At 53.1% G+C, this 14237-nt stretch overlaps 1 protein-coding gene across 4 annotated transcripts in view; it reads right to left on the bottom strand.

Moving 5' to 3' along the window:
* The window catches only part of KIAA1671 (KIAA1671 ortholog), a 185324-nt gene that overhangs the window by 18963 nt on the left and 152124 nt on the right, over nucleotides 1–14237 (bottom strand). The gene's annotated exons all lie outside the window — the stretch shown is intronic.

The raw sequence follows: 14237 nt of genomic DNA, 5'->3' as shown, positions 1-14237 counted from the left end.
GAGTGACCAGCCGTCCAGGTCTGCCCAAGACGTCGCAGGAGGCAAGGCTGTTGGAGCTGAAGCCGGGCAAACTGGGGTGAAGGGGGTCACTCTCCCGGGTCCTGTGTGGGTACCCCCTGCCCCTGGCCAAACTTCTCTCCATCTTCAGTGCTCCCAGGACTTATCAGCTGCGGTCCTGGTGCAGGGGGGCCAGGGTTCGATCCTTGGTCAGGGAACTAGATCCTGAATACTACAACCAAGTGTTTGCATGCCATAACTAAAGATCTTGCATGCTGTAACTAAGACCCAGGGCAGCTAAACAAACAAACAAAAAAACCCCAAGAGACGGGGATCTCTGAGTGATGAGTGAGGGAGCAAGGGCCCCTGGAAATCGGAACGGCAAGCTTCCAAAGCTGCTGAGCATGGAATCAGGGCAGGAGGCAGGGGAACACTTCCTGACCTCCTTTGGCAGGCTCTGGGAGGCAGGCTGGGGGTGGAGGAGTATATGTGCTCAGCAAAAACACATGGGCCTCCGCGTGTCCCCATTTGAGGGCCTTCCTGCAGAGCTTTAAGACTCATGCTCAGGGATGTGGAATCCCTGAAGGCAGGGAGGGAGGTCTGCTGCCCGCACTGCTAAAGCCAGACTCGGGATTCTGGAAGGCAGCGTCCCCACTCCCCCGCCACTCTCACCCCCATGTCGGGTCAACCTCCAAGCCCTTCAAAGTCTCCCTTGGGAACATTCCGTCCAACCCCGGCCAGCTCTGGGGCTCCCCTGCCTCCTTCACCTCTGATCCCCTCTCAGACATTCTTTTCCCGTAACAATTCCCAAGGCTGAACTCAAAGCCTGCAGGGTCCTTGCTCAAAACCCTTCCATGGCTCCCCAGAGTCAAGTCCAAACACCGGAAGGATGGCTTGCGGGACCTTCACTGGTGGGGCTCTTTCTCCACTGTCTGCTGTCCCTCTCCCACCCCCAGATCCTCCCAACCCCTCTTCCTGGCTGCTCCAGCCCTCCTTCACCTCGGGACCTGCTGAAGCAGCCACCACCTCTTGGCTCTCATTCAGATTTCAGCTTCAGCTTCGTTGGCTCTTCCTCCAGGAAGCCTTCCCTGAACTCCCCCTCACCCAAGGCTGGCTCAGGAGCCCCCAGCTCCCATTCCCTAGACTTCAGGTCTCTACACCTATGTTGTCCAACACAATAGCCACACGTGGCTATTTACATTAATTAAAATTTGAGAACTACAAAGAATCCAGTTCTTCAGTGGCTCTAACTACATTTCAAGGGCTCCGTAGCCACATGTGGCTACCATATTGAGCAGCAGGGATACAGTGCATGTCCGTCATGGCAGAAAGTTTCCAGTGAAGAGCACAGCTGTAGAACATCCCATAATACATTCATTATAATTGACCTGTTTCTTTTCATTCTCCCTTGGACAAGTACTATCTCTGGAGCCAGGATGCCTGGATTTGAAGCCAGGCTCCATCGCATGGTGGCTGTGTGACCTTGGGCAGGTTACTTAACCTCTCTCGACCTTAGTGTCTGGACAAAGCAGATGTTAAGTATCTGGTTGAATGCCATCTCGTTCACCACGTCTTAACACTGAACCCCCAAATCTGGAGTATCCCGGGGCTGGGGTCATCTAAGGGAATTCATCTTGTCAGTGAGCAAGCAGCCTGTCTGTCAGCACTTCCTTCTGTCCTGCTGGTCAGCTTGTGCACAGTATTCGTGTCTCACTGTGACAGACCCTGGCGGTCCTTCAAGTCAGCAAGCCTTGATCTTCACTCTCAGGGCCACAAGGCCTCAACAAGACCACAGAAAGGGTCCAAAACTCTCTAGAACTTGCTGAAAGTCAGGTTTTTAAAATTAGCTTTAAGGTAGGGTGTTTTTCCAAATCAGCTTTGCCTCACAGGCTGCCATAAAAACCCCCACTGCCTGCAAGGGAGTACGTATCTACAAGGCGGTCTGAAAATACAGGATGGCTAAAGAGAAGAGTTGTCTGAGGAACACGTGCGTCCAAATTAGCTCCCCCCATCCGTTCGGCATGTACTCCTGATGGATAGCAAACAGCCACAATCCAAATTTTAGCTGCCATTTGCCACACGAGGTCATCACAACGTAACATTTAGATCTCCAAGGACTCCTCTGAGTCCATCTGGTTGGCCTTTTCAGATGATAAAGTCAGAGGCATAGGCTGCTTGTGGTGAGCCTGGAACCCAGGTTTGGGCTTCTTCCGCACACACACACCCGCCCCAGCCTTTTCCTTCAAGAGGCTCACGTGAGGAAATGCATGTTAAAATGCTCTAAGAAGGCGAACTTGACGAGATTAAAAACGAGAACTTGGCGAATTTAAAAACCACCTGCATGGGGCCTTCCCTGGTGGTCCGCTGGTCAAGATTCCACGCCTTCCACTGCAGGGAGTGCGGGTTCGGTCCTTAATGAGGGAACTGAAATCCCACATGCAGTGAGGCACGGCAAAATGATAATAATGATAATTAATAAGATAAAAACCACTCACTCGGACTAGGTCGCCAAGCCCCCGAGCTGGTGGTAGGTGGAAATTCTGGGCCCTTGTCTTACGGACAAACACGACTGCCCCAGCCCAGGACAGATGATAGACAGATTTCTAACACCCAGGCTGGGGAGACCAGCCTAACAGACGCCTTTGAGGGCTGTGTTTAAACAAGCCGTAACACATGTCCTGAAATTTAAAACGTGCACACCCTTGACTCAGCCAGTTTAGTTCCAGAAATTTATCTCAAGAGAATCATCAGACATGCTCGCTAAGATCTGTGAACACGGATGCTCCCCCAAGGGAGCACAAAGATCGCGAAATATTGCAAATACTGGAATCATCCTAAACATCCAACAAGACAGGGATCAGTGAAATATCAGTTCAGCTCAGTCGCTCAGCTGTGTCTGACTCTTTGCGACCCCCTGGACTACAGCACGCCAGGCTTCCCTGTCCATGACCAACTCCCAGAGCTTGCTCAGACTCATGTCCAGCGAGCTGGTGATGCCATCCAACCACCTCATCCTCTGTCGTTCCCTTCTCCTTCCACCTTCAGTCCTTCCCAGCATCAGGGTCTCTTTGGTGATCTTTTCATTCTTTCTGGAGTCATTTGTCCACTCCTCTCCAGTAGCATACGGGGCACCTGCCCACCTGAGGAGTTCATCAGTGAAATACAAGGATGAAATATCCATGTGGCGGAATAAGCACAGCCAAGGAGAAGGATGCTCAGAAAGACTACTGAGTATCACAGAAAGCTGTCTGACTTATCCGAGCAAACAATCGTATTTTTTTCCCCCAAAGTCAGATCCCCTTATTACATGTAAGTGAAAAAACAGCGCACGTGTTGTGATACCAGCTTTGTGAGGACAGATGTATAAATGTGTGTGAGAATAGGAAAGGAGATCTCTGGAAGTTTTCAGAGAAAACTGTTACCAGTGATACTACCTGTAGTGAGGAAATGGGCTTTTTTTTTTTTTGCCACACCACCGTGCAGCGTGTGAGATCTTAGCTCTCCGTTCAGGGATTAAACCCGTGCCCCATCCGGCCACAGTGGAAGCATGGAGTCTCAATCACCAGGGAAGTCCCTGTCTCTCTATTATTGATGATGACTTTATTTAGGATCCACACTTGTGATTCTGGATCCCAGTATCAGCAGATGATAAAATTCAATAAAATTCATTAAACCATTCCTGCAACTCTATCATATGGTACACATCCCCATTTAAGAACAAATCAGAAGAGGGCTCTTCATTTGTTCATCTCTACCAGAGCCCAGCAAACTCTTCTTATCAAGGGCCAGATAATAAATATTTGGCGCTTTGTGGGCCACAGGGTCTCTGTCTCAGCTTCAGCTTTGCTGTCGTTACCATGTCAGCAGCACAGATGATGTCTGTGTTCCAATAAAACTTTATTTATAAAACAGGTGGCTGGGGACTTTCCTGGTGGTCTAGTGGCTAATACTGCAAGCTCCCAATGCAGGGGGCCAGGTTTCCATCTCTGGTCTGGGAACTAGATCCCACATGCTGCAACTAAGACCCGGCACAGTCAAATAAATAAATATTAAAAAAAAAAAAACAACCCAGGTGGCTGACTGCTCCCTGATACCCTTTAGACTGTTGGCTGCATGAAAACGGGGACTCTTTCACCCACTGCTGCACCCAGCATTTAGAACCACACCGGGCCTGGAGTACTTGTTGACTAAATATTTGCTGGAAGAATATGTTTCTGAAAATAACTTTTTTTCGCACGGAACAGGTGTGAGCTCCTTAAGCAGAAAAGGCTGTGTCGTTAGGGAGGGGGTGACGGTAAGGGAAAACATGACCCCTGCATGTATTTGGGGGTGTCTGACACATCCGTCTAGGAAAGGAGCCTGAGTCAGGGAGGTGCTGGGTGGCCCGCAGCTGACGGAGCAAATCGGAGCAATTTCCCTCCCCCTCTGCAACTGGACACTGTCAGCTGTGCAGGGTGCCCCAGGGCCACGGGGCCACGCTGTCGAGGGTGACACTGGCTCAGTGCCCCCAGGGCCTGGCGGAACCTCCCTGCCTTGTGCCCGGATCAGACCTGCACCACGGCTGAGCGGTAACAGCAACAACGTTGAGGGCTGACACTACGGTCAGCACGGCTGAATACCCCAGCCTTTCACTCTGTCGTCGCAGGCTCCTCAACAGGAAGCCTAGGGACTTGCGGGAACTGTCATTTCACAGCAGAGGGGACTGAGGCCCAGAGAGGGGACCTGACACGCCCCAGGCCACACAGAAGGTGGGTGGAGCTGGGGTTCGGGTCTGCCTGACACTCAGGCCCTAAAGTGCTCCCCCAAACTGCTGCATTCTCCCAGCTCTGGCTCGATATGGAGAGCTCCGTGGGGCCTTCAGTGATCATTTCACAGATGGGAAAACCAAGGGCAAAGGATGCCAGGCTAGGCCGAGAATCCAGGTGTCCTGAGTCCCTGGCCTGTGCCTGGTCACCACAGGGCAGTCTAAGCTGCACCCAGGTGGGGTCTCAGGCCCAGGGAGGGGAGAAGGAGGCAGGCGGCAGGCTGAGGTTGGGCCGAGTCCCCCAGGGGTCTCCTATCTACCTGGACCCCCAACTCCAGGCTCTTATCTACTTTTTTTTGTCTCACCACAAAGCATGTGGGGTCTTAGCCCCCTGATCAAGGATTGAACCCGTACCCGATGCATTGGAAGTGCAGAGTTTTAACCACTAGACCAGCAGGGAAGCCGCCTGAGCTCTTATCTTAAAACCCTGGCTGCCCCACTGTGGCTGCGGGGCCCGGTGTCCACCTCCTCACCCCTCCTTTGTGCTGCAGCCACACTCGGGCACTGTCACAGCCCAGGCCTGCTGCCCAACTCATCGCCTGGCCAAGGGCAGCGAGTGGCAGCCCCTGGGAGCAGCTTCCCCGGCCGAGCCTAGGTCCTGTCCTGGTCCCGCCGAGCCTGGGGCCTTGGCCGGGGGTTCTTAGCACTTGGATGGGTCCTTGGGTACCTGTTCCTCCCAATGCACACGACCTCCAAGAGGAGACCTGCGTCTTGCCACATTGGCTTCTCGGTGCTTAGTCACAGGACCTGGCACAGAGCACGTGCTCACTGAAGGGGAAGGAAGGAAGGAGGGTGGGGAGGAATGGGGAAAAACGAGGAGAAGGAGAGCAAGGTAAGGCAGTCGGGTCAGAAGGAAATGGGCAGGAAGGGGACGGCACAGAGCCCTCAGAACTCCTGATGCCGGCAGCAAACCCCACGTGGCGTCCCTCCCTGGGGACTTGGGTCCCAGCTAGGAGGTGTCGGCACAACTGATGGCTTCTGGGAGCCCACAGTGTCCCCCCACCCCCAGTGGCTTGGAGGTGGTGCTTCCCGGGGGAGTATCGGTTTCTGACCCCTCTCAGTGCGCTCTGGGAACAGTTACGCAGTCTGGCCAGGTGTGGCTAGGTGTGGCCAGGTGTAGGCAGGTATAGCCAGGTGTGGCCAGGTGTGGCACACTGTGGTGGCCTGGATGGGGGTTACAGCCAAGACAGAGAGAAAGCAAGACAGAAACCGAGAGAACACAACCGGGACCATGAAACACGTGGACACGGGCACAGAGAGGGAGGCTCCGATGAGTTGGAGGTGGCGCAGGCTCTGAGACTGGCAGGTGGGAGGCAAACTCTGCCTTTTGGTAGCTGTGAGCAAATCTCTCAAACCTCGATTTTCCCATCTGTAAAATGGGGGTGGGGGTGTTGGGAGAACCTTATAAAATGTCCAGTGAGAGCTGCACACGCCAGGCACGTGAGAAGGACCAAATTCCAGTTGAGATGATGGTGATGACAACAATAAATAACACCCACTGTTGAGTTCCCCAAAGCGTCGGGTCAGCAGTCTAACGAGGTGCTACGACACCCTAAGGAGGCCTGACTGCTCCATCACGCAGCTGAGAGCAAAGGGGTTGTCTTCCCCGGCTCCCTCACTGTCTCCCCTGACCCCGACATGAGCCAGCTGCTCTCCTGCGTCCCACAGTGAGCCAGGCACGGGCTCTTCCAGCACACCCGCCCTCCCCAGGGCCGAGCTGGGTGGGCAGGCTGCAGAACGACAGGTCTGGCAGAGACACGCTGTCTCCACGGGACAAGTGTGTCACCGGAAGTGCAGGAAGCCGTGCTGGCAGCAGGCCCTCAGGAGGCGTGCCTGGTTACGGCACGGAGGGCCCTGCCGGCCGCCAGGGAGTGGGGGTGCTTCCTGGCGCCCCCCACCGCATCCACCTCCGAGTCTATAAACAGAAAGGACAGCTGAGCTGGGGGGCCCGGGCTCCTGCTGGCCTTGGGGTTGGGGGCTCCCAGACTCCGGAAGCCTGATGGGCACCCTGCGCTCTGGGTGTCGGAGGTGAGTAAGGAGACGATGCAAGAAGTGATGACTGGGAACACACATAAGGAGCACCCACTGCGCGCCCGGCACCAAGTCAGGTTCCTTAAGTGTGCCGTCCAATTAAAGCCCCGAGTCGACGCTTTAACATGCCCGTTTCACAGGTGGACAGGGACAACGGGAAAGGACGCTGATACTGCCCGCTCTGTGTACCCAGCTGCCGCGATTCATCCTCCCAACAACCCTAAGAGGCAGGGTTTCTAAGAGGTAGCCCCACTTTGCAGATGGGAAGACTGAGGCCCAGGGAGGTGAAGCCACTTGCCCAGGGTCTCAGGACTGGGTGAAGGAGCCCGATTCAAACCCAGGTGGCTCCAAGTCTATGGCCAGTGAAGCCCCATCCCACTAAGTCCCGCTGTGACTGCACCCAGGAACATCCACCCCAGGCCTGCTTAGAACGAGGCCCTGAAGCATGGCACAGGCATCAGCTCCTCCCAGAGGCCTCCACTCGAGCAGGCCTGGGTCTCTCCTGGGACCCCACGGGGCACCTGTGCTCACTGTCGGACTGTGAGCTCCCTGAGGGCAGGCAACGCGGTCTGTTCACCCTCAGACCCTGGCATCAAGGCAGGACACAGCCCCGACGGCGGTCTGTGAATGAACGGTCTAGAATGAGTGAATGGTCTAGAATGAATGAATGAGTGCGTGAATGAATGAATGAGTCAGCGAATGAACAATCCACAGATGATCCCTGGTCCCCTTTCTCATGCTATGAACAGTATTGTGATCTATTCAAAGCTTCTTTGTATATCCCAGGACTGTTCTTATATATGCTATTAAATTTTAATTTGTTACTTTTTAAAAACTAATCTTTCTTCTAAGACACCCCGTTCAGTGTGCTGACAAACACTGAAAGCAGTCTGGTGACGATGATATTTTTTTAAGGTGCAAATGAAAGAGACTGGCCCAGGAATGGAGGACAACCAACCCCCACCCGCCCTAGATAACCAGGAACCTTCCTGCAGAGGGAGAGGAAAGCGCTTAGAACATTCTAGAAGTCCTGAGATGCTTTTACACAGACCAATTCAAATTCCTTTTCAGCCTAAAGTTCTATTAATAAAAGGCCTACAGTTCTAAGGTTAAAGAGGAGTCGAGAGAAAAAGGAATGTGGTTTTTTCCCCAATGTATCTTTATGTTTTAAAATTACAGGACCAACCATAGCGTGGAATACTTTTCAACTGTTGAAAAGAATGAGGAAGATACATGTGTCCTGATATGGAATGACTTCCAAGACACACTGTCAAGTGAATAAGGCAAGGCTGGAAACAACAGGTGGAGAGGGGAAGGGTATATGTGTAAATATTTGGAAATGCACAGCGTCTGTGAGGAGGAACAGCAAAACTGTCATCACACTTGCCTCTGGGAGGGGAACCGAGTGACGGGGGGTGGGGGAGAGAGGGGGACACGGTTTTAAAATTCCACTTCTTTTTGTATTTTGTAACACTTGCGGTTGGTAGCTTTTAAAAATAAACGTTAAAAATGTACAATTCCATGTGAATATAGAATTCATGTTTCCGAGCATCTCCTCTTCAGGGGATCTGTCCCACCCACCCTGACTCGGCTCCTCTTGGAAAGATTCTTAAAACAGTCTCTCAGGCAAATTTGACTCTTTTTTTTTTTTTTGAAACATCACATGTCAAAACATCTCTCTCATGTTTATTTCAGGCGAGGGCTCAGCTTGTCTGGTGACAGAACTGCAGCCTTGATGTGTCAGTGTGAACCGGGGAGGAAGCAGGGAGCTGGTGTGTCTCTCTGCGGCCCCAGGACCCCAGATCCTGCAGGATCTCTCCCTGGCAGGCCTCAGCCACCACCTCTGCCCCAGCTGAGGCTGTGGGCACACTGCGGGGTCACAACATTGCTCCACCACCCCTGGTTTTGGTGATCACCCAGCGGGTACACACACATGCGTGCACACACACAAACACACCCAGATGCATACAACACAAATAAACACACATGCAAACATATACACAAACACGTGCTCCATTGCTCCATCATGTCAGACTCTTCGTGACTATATGGACTGTAGCCCACCAAAGCTCCTCTGTCTATGGGATTTGCCAGGCAAGAATAGTGGAGTGGGTTGCCATTCTATTCTCCAGGGGATCTTCCCGACCCAGGGATCGAACCCGCGTCTCCTGTGGCTCTTGCATTGGCAGGCGGATTCTTTACCATGTGCACAAAAAAATACATAAATACACACACACACACAAACGCAAACATGCACATATACACAGAAAACACACAAACACACAAAATACACAAAACACAGATAACGTAACACACACACACAAATACACACACGCATCAACTCACAAACCCTAGGATGCTCATAGCGACAGCATGGATTTCAGTTAACAGCAAGCACATCCCAGGTGTTTTTTCGTAAGGGCACATGTAAACAGGTTTATCCCTGCAAGGGCACCTGTCCTGCCATTAAGAACAATGAAGCAGAATTCTAAGTGCTGATGTGGAATGATGTCAAAGCTCTCTCTGATGGAAAGGTTTACTAGGAATGAGGGGCAGACAGTCCTACCTTAGAACATCCCCGTGGTCACCCGTGTGCTCGTTCCTAGTCATGTCTGACTCTGACCCTGTGGACTGCAGCCCGCCAGGCTCCTCTGTCCATGGGATTCTCCAGATAAGAGTACTGGAGTGGGTTCCCACTTCCTCCTCCAGAGGATCTTCCTGACCTGGGGATGGAACTCACATCTCCTTCGGCTCCTGCACTGCAGGCGGGTTCTTTACCGCTGAGCTATCAGGGAGCTCCTTGATCACCCTGGGCCCCATGATTAATAATTTCCCTGGGGACTTCTCTGGTGGTCCAGTGGTTAGGAATCCGCCTGCCAATGCAGGGGACATGGGTTGGATCACTGGTCCAGGAAGATCCCGCATGCTGTGGGGCAGCTAAACCCGTGTGCCGCAACTACTGAAGCCCACACGCCCCGGAGCCCGTGTGACCTGGAGCCCGCACGCCCGGGAGCCCGCGTGCCCCGGAGCCCGCACGCCCTGGAGCCTGTGTGACCCGGACCCTGTGTGACCCGGAGCCTGCACGCCCCGGAGCCCGCGTTGACCTGGAGCCCGCACGCCCCGGAGCCCGTGTGACCCGGAGCCTGCGTACCCCGGAGCCCGTGTGACTCAGAGCCCGCGTACCCCGGAGCCCACGTACCCCGGAGCCCACGTACCCCGGAGCCCGTGTGCCCCGGAGCCCGCATGACCCAGAGCCCATGTGACCCGGAGCCCGCGTGACCCGGAGCCCGCGTGCCCCGGAGCCTGCGTACCCCGGAGCCCGTGTGACCCGGAGCCTGTGTGACCCGGAGCCCGCGTACCCCGGAGCCCGCACGCCCCGGAGCCCGCGTACCCCGGAGCCCGTGTGCCCTGGAGCCCGTGCTCCACAACAAGAGAAGCCACGGCAACGAGAAGCCCGCAAACTGCAACGAAGACACAGCATGGCCACAACTGAATAAAGAAATAAGTGAAATGAAAATGATTTCCTGTCCCAGGTACCTGAAGTACCAAGGGGCTCCTGACAGAGGGGGAAGAGAGTGGGCACAGGGGGTCGGGGCGGGGGGCGGGGCAGCTGAGAGGGCACGTGACATGGCCCAGGCCTTGAAAAGTGGATTCAACTGAACAGGTGGGGAGAAGGGAGAAGACAGCGCAGACGCCGGGACAGCCTTAGGGAGAAGCGGATGCCGCCTTTATGAAGAGCGGGCTACGCTGTGGACAGGACAGCCCTGTGCCTGCCATCCACCCTGCAGAGCGGCCCTGCAGGGGAGGCTTGCGACCCCCCCGGAGTGGGGTGAGGCAGGGGCTGAGCTGGGAGCTCTCTGCCATCGCTGGGCCTGGCGGCTCCCTTGTTGATAAGCGCCTGCCCTGGTGCGGGAGGAAAACCAGTCGGGCTGCCGTTGCATCGTTCACAGAGCCAAGGGCTCTGTTTCCCCCTGGTGCCCAGCCCAGTCTGTGGTTTTGTTCAAAGGCCCTGCCCAGGGTCCAGGGTGCTGCCTGTTCTAACTCACAGCTCAGCTCCATCCACCCCTGCCTTCTAGTCCAGCCCTTGGGAAGCCAGAGGCCCTGGAAAACGCTTGGTGGACGGTGTCTCTTTGGCCAACTCATAGCGGCGGCACCCAGATCGGGGCAGAACTGCCTGCTGCAGGGTCCTGTCCGCACATCACCTGACTCACTGGGTCACAAGTGGGTGAGAGAGCTTGGAAGCCTCTGTCGGGAGCTCCAGGACACAGGAGCCGGGCCCACGCATGGCTCCAGGCCAGTTTACCACTGGCAGCTGGCCGAGCCCAGAGACGTGTTCAGACAGACGGCGCACCTTGGTCAAAGCCTACAAATGAAACAACAGGCCCATTTGGAAGAAGGTGGTGCTGATGCAAGCTTTTGGGCATGCTGGATAAAGCCCTGAGCACCCTTGGGGCAGGACCCAGTTAGCAGGACCTGCTCAAGGTGCAGACAGCATCCAGGCATGGGACCCTGAGCCCCCGGGCACTTTGGCTCATCCTGGGTGAGCACGGACCACAACCAGGTGGCAAGAAACACACTTTAGCACATCAGCCCCCAAACGGTCCTCTCACCAATCTGGGAGGTGGGTTTTGGCATCCCAACTCCTAAACCAGGGACCAGATGCATTCCAAACTTGGGACAACTCAGATTTTTGGCAAGGCAACAAGCAGACATACTGTATATTGGGAGGTAGCCCCAGCAGAATCTAGAGGAGGGTTTCCCAATCTAGCAAGTTTGGCACACTGTAGGAGGAAGGGCTTTCGCTGTGCCCTGGAGGAAGCCAGCAGCATTCCTGGTCTGTACTCACCGATGCTACCTATAACCCCTTCCCCACAGCCAAGACAACCCAAACTGTTTCCAGACATTGCCAAGTGTCCCTGGGGAGCAAAGTCACCCCTGGTTGAGAATCACTGGTCTAGGTCCATGCATTCTCTACAGAGAAACTGGTTCTTGGTGGGGACCTTATAAATATAAGGTATAAAGCACAGATATGCATATAGTACACGTACAGAGAGGCTTCCCAGGTGGCTCAGTGGTAAAAAGTCCGCTTGCCAATGCAGGAGACGTGGGTTCAACCCCTGGGTCCGGAAGATCCCCTGGAGAAGGAAATGGCAACCCACTCCAGTATTCTTGCCTGGAGAATCCCACGGACAGAGAGGAGCCTGGAGGGCTATAGTCCATGGGATGGCAAAGAGTGGGACACAACTGAGCAACTGAGCACGCACCCATGCACACATACAGATATACAATAGTATCTATGATATTAAAATTTCATGGAAAGGCAAGTAAGAAAAAATGTTACAAAAGCGTCCTTCAGGGGAATTCCCTGACGGTCCAGTGGTTAGGACTCCGGGCTTCCACTGCAGGGGGCACGGGTTCGATCCCTGGTTGGGAGGGAGATAAGATCGCACAAGCTGCACAGTGTAGGCGAAAAAAAAAAAAAAAAAAAACACAGAGTGAAAAAGGCCCTTTGGGGGATGATAACTTTGAAAAAACACTCCCAAACCTGGGTAAGTACTGTTGAAAGGCAACCACAAATGTATTACCATTTCTGCAGCAAAGTGCATGAACCATACGGTAATACTGTTACCATACTGTTAATAACCTCCTGTCAGCACACTGGGAGAGGGTAGTTTTGCCACAAATGAGGGAGGGCTTTGTGGATTTCGGAATGGTGGATGAGGGTTGCATACCTTTTACACAAGGGAGAACCGGAGGCTCAGAGAAAATAAGAGACTTGCCCGCGTGGGTGCATATGTGCTCACGCCAAGGTTCGGTGACACCAGAGGGATTTAATCAAATCCTGTGCTGCACGGGCTCTTCGCCTGCATCCCTGTCGCCCCACTTCGAAAGGTCACTCTGATTATGCAGGTGATGTTTACTGTCGCGTTCTTTATGAGGCAAAAAGACTGGAAACAACCTGTGTGTCCCAAATCCATCTGGGCCTGACTGAATAAAGTGGGCACCACCTGCGACATAGACTGTACTGCGGTCTGCAGGTCCGTGTCATGGCACGAGAGGCCAGCCACAGAAGAGAAAAACGAAAGAGAACTGGGCACAAAAGCATTCTTGCGGTATAATTCCATTTGGTTGATCTACCTGCAAAACTATGTATATAAACTGCATATATAGTTTTGCATGGATATATGGATATGCGTATATAGCATAGATATGCAAATATATGCAAAGGAATTATTTATATACAAGTGCTACGGGCTAAGTTGCTTCAGTTGTGTCCAACTCTTGCCATTCCATGGACCATAACCTGCTAGGATCCTCTCTGTCCATGGGGATTCTCCAGGCAAGAATACTGCAGTGTGTTGCCATTTCCTCCTCCAGGGGATCTTCCCGACACGGGGATTGAATCCCTGTCTCTTAAATCTCCTGCATTGGCAGGTGGGTTCTTTACCACTAAAGCTACCTGGGAAGCTATTTATATGCGTATGTGCATGTATTATATATGCACATATATTTTGCACATATGTCCATGCATACATTTTGCATATATATTACACATATGCAAAATATGAATGTATTTATATATACATGTGTATATATATCATATATTAACATCGATGTATACATTTTGCGTGAAAGTGAAAGTCGCTCAGTCGTGTCCAACTCTTTGCGACCCCATGGACTGTACAGTCCATGGAATTCTCCAGGCCAGAATACTGGAGTGGGTAGCCTTTCCCTTCTCCCGGGGATCTTCCCAACCCAGGGATAGAACCGAGGTCTCCCGCATGGCAGGCAGATTCTTTACCAGCTGAGCCACAAGGGAAGCCCAAGAATACTGGAGTGAGTAGCCTATCCCTTCTCCAGGGGATCTTCCTGACCCAGGAATCGAACTGGGGCTCCTGCATTGCAGGCGGATCCTTTACCAACTGAACAATGAGGGAAGCCCTCATATATACACAAAAAAATCTTAAAAGATTTAGGGTTGAAGCATCCCACTCTCCCTCTCCCATATCCCCAGACTGCATTCTAAGCCTACCATTCTCTCTGCCCACTCTTAAACACTGAGCTTCCCAAATAAAAACATTAATTAAGCATGCAGAGTGTAAGGTGCTTCCTCCACCCCCACAGGGCAGCAGAGCCAAGACACTCCTCGGCCAGGGCCGGTCTGGACTCTCCAGGTGAGAGGAACGGGGCGGGCAGCCAGGGCTGAGATGAGGCCCTGCCCATCTAGCTCCTCTGTTCCCCAGCAGACACCGCTACACAATGTTCTCTTTTACTTTACTAAAAGATTTTTTTCTATGTGGACCATTTTTAAAGTCTGTATTGCATTCGTTACAATATTGCTTCTGTTGTTTATGTTTTGGTTTTTTTGGCCTCAAGGCATGTGGGATCCTAACTCCCCAACCAG

Source organism: Bos grunniens, chromosome 17 (genome assembly GCF_055505025.1).
Source record: "Bos grunniens cultivar Pamir isolate PY7600 chromosome 17, Bosgru_T2T1.0, whole genome shotgun sequence".
NCBI classification, from domain to species: domain Eukaryota; kingdom Metazoa; phylum Chordata; class Mammalia; order Artiodactyla; family Bovidae; genus Bos; species Bos grunniens.
This window is presented reverse-complemented; position numbering and strand designations above follow the sequence as displayed.